The sequence below is a fragment of the Cryptotermes secundus genome, unplaced genomic scaffold (genome assembly GCF_002891405.2).
Source record: "Cryptotermes secundus unplaced genomic scaffold, Csec_1.0 scaffold60, whole genome shotgun sequence".
Classification (NCBI taxonomy): Eukaryota; Metazoa; Arthropoda; class Insecta; order Blattodea; family Kalotermitidae; genus Cryptotermes; species Cryptotermes secundus.
In genome coordinates this window covers 99,107-106,007 of record NW_019731568.1, presented here as the reverse complement: position 1 = coordinate 106,007, position 6,901 = coordinate 99,107, and the positions used below count along the sequence as shown (strand labels likewise).

The window sequence follows — 6,901 nt, the reverse complement described above, 5'->3', positions numbered from 1 at the left end:
CCTTCCCTAACCACCTGAAGACGGAGACAGATCAAGTCTCCGAAACGTCGTGGTCTTTTTGTCTTTTACGTACAAGACGATGGATAAAGTCCAAAATAAGCCAAAAGAAGTACAGTATACACCATTGTCAGAATCCTTTCAAGTCTAACAGAATCAATTATTTAACATGTTAGGCCGGTATTCTAAATTTTAGTTCTTGCATTCAGTAAACAAATGCATGATATATTTAACGGTATAATAAAGTCCTTCCAACCAAACCGTTGTACAAAGGAAGAAAGAATGAATAATAATACATGAAAGAAAGAAGGAAAGAAAGAAAGAAAGAAAGAATAGTACATACTGTATATTCTATTGCCATCTAGTGTATTGTGTTAGCACTATTTTGTTTGTAAAAACAATTCTCTTCTTTCTCGTGATCTATTTAACGGCGCTTTTCCACTAGCGGGACTATATATATAGTGTCGCATGATAGTGACTAAGCACGTTACAATATATTGTCACGTGTTGGGTGTATACGCGACAAATAACTTCACGCCGTATTGGATATAGCGAATTTTATTTCACATTCGCTCATACAATCACACAGTTTACAATCTCAACATTACTGCCATCGGCAGTATCACACATACTAGACTGCAAATGCTAGACTACAATTGACATTGTAACGTGTTGGGTGTATACGCGACAAATAACTTCACGCCGTATTGGATATAGCGAATTTTATTTCACATTCGCTCATACAATCACACAGTTTACAATCTCAACATTACTGCCATCGGCAGTATCACACATACTAGACTGCAAATGCTAGACTACAATTGACTGGTTGACTTCCTGGCTAACTCGTGACTAACTCGTAACTAACTTGAATAGTCTTCGCTGCTCCTTATTTAGCCCCGTTCCGGACAACACAGAAAACAGCCACGTAATAGGCACCACTGTTGTCTGGTGCCGTGTTGCTAGCAACGCTGTCGGGAGTTGTTTACGGCTGCATAACAACCGCGGCATCCCTTGGTCACGTCACCGCTGGCGGGGTAAGGGAAGGAGTGTTGACTTGCCTATTACCCTAGTAACGACAGCGCTCCGATAGTGTTACGTCACCGCTGGCGTGGGGAGAGGTGTCCTGCATAGCGCAACAGGTCACAATATATATAGTGTCGAATGATATGACTGTACATGAAAGATGGCTTGGAAAAGAAGTAGCCGTGGCCTAATCGAGTTACTGTAGGAGAATTTGCCTAGAGGGACTGAGGAACAACCATGAAAACCCCAGTGAGGATTGCCGTGATTCAGAAACAGCATCTCCCATATGTAGCGTTACTTCTGGACTAACCTTTTTGGTGTTTGTAAATAAACTAAACTAACTTCATGGAGCCGAGCTCTTCTTGAGAAGCTGCCAGTTGTGCAGCTGCTCATGAACTTGCCAGCATTTTATGGAGCCCGAAGGTTCATTACCATGTTCACAGGAGCCCTCCATTGGTCCCTATCCTGAGCCAGATCGATTCAGTCCATACCATCCCATCCTATCTCTCTAAGATCCATTTTAAAATTGTTAACCCCCCTACGTCTTGGTCTTCCTAGTGGTCTCTTTCCTTCTGGCTTTCCCAACAATATCATATATGCATTCCTCTTCTCCCTATTCGTGCTACATGCCCCGCCCAACTCATCTTCCTTGACTTCATCATTCTAATTATACTCGTACTTAGCGAAGAGTACCAGTTATGACGCTCCTCATTCGTTGTCTAACGTAGCAATAGAAGAAATTTCATTTTTTGGCAAACAAGATTTGGATGCGGTACGCGTACAACTGTGTAAAAATAAAGGCTCACCTTCAAAATATGGCAAATATTGCATGATGCTCTGAAATATCGGCTACACGGCGTACCAACATAGGTGCGGGGCTGTCGAAAATCCAAATTAGATGTTCTAACGTCTAACCTGCTACCGCACTATGACCCCAACCAACGCACTAACATAATCTTTGCAGAACCTAGTGTCTTGAAATTGGAGAAATAGGCTTACAACCATACCTCAGACCCTCAGACTGTCAGACTGTGGTCTTATAAAATACAACACCCGCAAGGCCGATTCAAATTTCGCGCCGCTTACCCATTCGGCCACTCGCGGTAGCTGGCTACACAAAAGCGAAGCGTCACAGAAATAGAGCAAGAACGAAATAACATACCACCATATAAACTTAACTTATAATTTTGTTTATTAATTACCATTCACATTTACAATTAATAACAGTAATAATAACAAAAAAGGTCTTTCATAATAGTTTTGTATGTATAGAATATTCTCTAGCAATACAAAAGTAAGCCCGGATAGCTCAGTCGGTAGAGCATTAGGCTTTTAACCTAAGGGTCCAGGGTTCGAGTCCCTGTTCGGGCGCAATTTTTTTTTCCTCTCTCTCTCTCTTTTTTTAAATTTACAAATTATTTCATGTAGTTTCATTCATGCTAATATATTAATCGTCTCTAAATTCAAATTGTCCACAGTCTTTGAAAATGAATCTAACGGTTTCAAACTTATTACTGGGGAAAGGGGGAAGAATATAAACTTACTCATGCATAACTACTGTAAGAAAACAACATAGGCTCTGATTACGAACTAAAAATATGTTTTTTTATACTGCACAGATTGGGAGAAGTCCGTGTCCTATATGCAACAAAGAGAAGTACAGACTCAGGCCCTGTGGCGCAACGGATAACGCGTCTGACTACGGATCAGAAGATTCCAGGTTCGAATCCTGGCAGGGTCGTCATTTTTTTTTTCCTGCATTTTCTCAACAAACGTAATTTATATCTTGCAAAAGTAAAAATTGTATATACGTATTTCTAATGTTCATGTATTTGATTATGAAACAGAATGATAGTCACAGAAAACTTCAAATATAACTTTGAAACTTCCCAAAATATTTTAATGTTTACTTAGGGTAATTAGTGATCGATTTATTTTATATATTTTTTTTATTTCTTCATTTTTCAATTTGGGAAATTTGGATATTAAATTTAGTGTTAATGGCAGAGCTACACCTCCTCTCTCCCATAGGCCTACGTCTTCATTGTGTGGTGCAACACAGTGCTTTTGGAGGTTGAAATTGTTGAGTATCCTGGCGGCAGGACTATCGGGGCTTGACATAAACGGGTCATAACTCGACTTGGAGAAGGCCATGACTGCAGTGACTCTTGGAAAAGGTTTTGACTTAGTTGGTGTCAGTCGTATTTTTCACGTGCTCCTAATGATTCCTGACTTTAAATCTACGTGTACTATTACACTTCAGAGATTCCAGAACTAGACAACTTGGACAACAGTCATTTGCAATCTACATGTATATTTACTTCATCTTGAACCAAAGTAATTAGAAATATAAGTTAAATTTGGTATTATTTACTCATATTATATTTTGCTTGAAAACTAGTGAACTTGTGTATTAATTCAGGAAGTGTAACGTACTACTGTTTGCGCTTGAAGAACAATAATCACAGCTTTCTTGTAGCAGCATTTATTCAGCATCGATAGCAGCACCAGGCCGCTGGAGTTATTTGCCATCAAACAACTCTGCTTAGTAGTTTACAGCAACCAATTATCCATTTACTCAATAATTTATCAATCAGGCGGTGCCTACATGATGTTACCTACTTCACATGGTCACCCAACCACTGGCGCCCAATCCCAACTTTATTACCAATGTAACATTTGTATTCATTGCTGTGAGAATGTGCTTACAGTGTTTACCACGCTGCTGCCTAGTAACAATAAACAGACAGGGAAAGTAGGCTAACAACAGAGGAGCTGTTTGGGAATGGTGTTTTCTCTGCTGAAGTCGTAAGAATTTTGACCAAAAGATGGCAGAGAAAAATGAAGCATTATATCCAAAATTCTTTCCCATACATCTTGTGGTCTTCAACCTATTAACACTTCCGAAACTTGTACATTCAACAATCTATAATGGTCTGAACACACTCAAAGTCTCTCCATCTTGATAATTAAATGAAACTTCCTTCCACACCAATAACGTAAAGTACATACATTTATTACCATATAACTGATCATGCTCCTTAAATCTTTCATTCTGTCATAATTGGTAAATTTAGTCAAAAATGCTTGAGTTGTTTCAGCAACAGATCACAAGCTTGAGTTTAGACTGCACTGAAGTCACATTCTGTTACTCCTTTGCTGGAGTACTCTATTACAACACGACTCTGAAACACACATTTAACAGTTTACACGCATATAATTTTCATTTTGTGTAATAACAGTGAAACCTTAATATTAATTATTCAGTTTACAGTTTTGACTTCTATGAGGAAGTTTCAACTAATGCTGAAGCACTGTAAGAGGATTTAATGTTTGTTTATTGTATGATGAGTCCATTGCCTTAACTCTTCCATTTATCTACATAAAATAAGGCATCTCCAGGATTATGCAACATCACTTCTCTCTCTCACACTAGATACATTTTATTTTCTTACAACTTCAAGGATATGAGTGAGAGCATGTCCCTTGTAATTCCTTAACAGAAGAATGTGTCCGGTTAAGTGTACAACATGTACGTAGTTTTACAGAGTTATTGATTTTAACTTGCCTGTGTGATTCACTATTATAATACACCTTTATTTCTTCTCCAATCATTCCTCAAGTATATTAAGTAAAGTTTTAGTATTTAGAAGTGACAGTCCAGGAAAAGCTGCGCAGTGGATGGACAGGTCCATTCGTGAAAGTTGAGGGGTGTTGTGATTGGTCATTCAGTGTGAGCATACATCTCAAGAGCATTCTTCCTTGTACAATCAAGTTAAAAAGTTTTGACTCTTGGAGTCATATTTGTGTATTATTCTCTATTTACTGTTTATTTTTATTCATTGATTTTCTTTTTTTATTTATATTTGTACACTTTTTTATCTCCTTTAACATGCCACCTACACGAAGTAAATTGAGTGGAAAGCTGTTGCATTCACAATCAAGAGAAATTGTTAGTAATGTATATAAGTATACAAAAGAGGCTGGGCCAACAATTACAGTGAAGAGCATAGGAGTGGAAGTAGCAAAGGCAACAGATGTATCAGAAAGTAGCGTCAGAAGAATAATAAGAGAACCAAAAAATATCGAATCTGGGGCTTCCACTTATCTTCAGGGTTGAACAAGCTGAGCAAGGTATCAGTGTGAAAGCAGGTGGCAAGCAAAGAACCTGAAGATAGAAGTGATATGTTCCTCTGAAATGTTGGTTGACTTTCAACACTTTACATGGAATTATATCCCAGAAGACAGTACCCATAAACTGCTGTGAGAACCTCAAACCCTACTATTCTTCTACTGTTGCATGTATTCTTTGCTGGGATAACATTTATTACTGAGCCTTTGCCTAGCAACAGTAATCAGATAAAGACATCTGATACATACACACAGATTGATGGAAGGGATTTATGAAGTATGCCAATGAGATGGGCTCACGTGCCATGATATACAAACCAAGTTTCATAAAGACTGGTTCAGTCGTTCAAGAGTTGATTGGGGGGTGGTGGGGTGGAGGACAGAGTCAGCATTGTGATCCCACAAGCCTACTTCTATTTTTTTTAAAAAGAGGAAAATAGGTTAAAAAGGGCCAGCTCCTCTGTGACCCACATTCTCTTGGAAATATTACTCTTTAAGCTTTTTTGGTCTCCCAGCCAGGCTAATTACAAAGCTGGGTTCACTCAGCACGGCGGCCACTGATTGGCCTATTGTACTTGCCCTGGGTGATTATGATGATGGAGAATTTGGTGGAATGAAGATTGGCAGGGGAAACCGAAGTACATGGAGAATTCCCGCCCCAGCACCACTTTGTCCACGACATATCCCACTTGACCAGACCTGGGATCGAACCTGGGCCGCCGCGGTGGGAAGCCAGCGTCACACCTCCTCCATGCAGTTAATACTCTGAGATTCATTCATGTGCACAGCATAACTAACTTAGAAAGTAAATAAAAACAAGCACTGGATATGAATTATACTTTATTTGATATAAAACATTTCACAACATATCGAAGACTACATTCCTCTGTTTACGTTAAGATCTCTTAATATTACTCAAATTCCATCTTACAAGTTACAGAGCAACCATTCCAGTGCAACAAAGATGATATGTATGGTTGCTTCCTAATGGTACAGTAAACCTTACAATAAAAATATAATCTACTCCATACAGCAGGCAACCACCCTGACAATTGAATAAAAAAAGGTATAAAACTTCTTATGTATGCTAAAAGTGTAAATCAATAAACAGTGACAATGCATTGTGTACACTGGTTTCCTGCTGCTTCTCTCTGCACAGCTGATTGTGCTTTTTAAATTTACTAAGTGCTTCACTTTAGTAAGCTGAGCACTGATCACCAAATATAAATGAATCACTCCTCAAGTAACTGCTTTAAAATCACAATACTTCTAGTAATAATTATGCACTACATGACTAGCCTAAAATTTCTTCAGAATGGCATCTAATAAAATAACTCATCATTATTTTTTTATATTGTTACTAAAACTTCAGAAGACACAATGATAAAATGTACTTCTGTTCATACAGAATAAACTGAACTAATACCTACAGGCTGTTCAGAAACTGTTTTTAGGGAACTATAAAAATTACATCCTATATTAATGAATGAACATATGAATGTTGGAATTTTATTGCCACTAGCCAACTGTGTTTATCTGAAGAAAGCAGTCTTCTGGGATTTGGCACCGTGTATATGTGGTGTTAACCGACGTTTCGGAGGAACGTATCGCCTCCATCTTCAGGGTAGAAGAAAAAATATAAGAAATCTGCAAAGCGAAGAGACCGTGAGAACCGGTCTCTTCGCTTTGCAGATTTCTTATATTTTTTCTTCTACCCTGAAGATGGAGGCGATACGTTCCTCCGAAA

At 38.4% G+C, this 6,901-nt stretch overlaps 2 non-coding genes across 2 annotated transcripts; both read left to right on the top strand.

Annotated features, from left to right (window-relative positions):
- The first annotated feature begins 2,321 nt into the window (after nucleotides 1–2,321).
- Nucleotides 2,322–2,394, top strand: Trnak-uuu. Its single transcript has one exon. It is a non-coding gene; the product is annotated as a tRNA-Lys (tRNA).
- A 297-nt stretch (nucleotides 2,395–2,691) lies between these two features.
- Nucleotides 2,692–2,764, top strand: Trnar-acg. Its single transcript has one exon. It is a non-coding gene; the product is annotated as a tRNA-Arg (tRNA).
- Nucleotides 2,765–6,901: the final 4,137 nt, after the last annotated feature.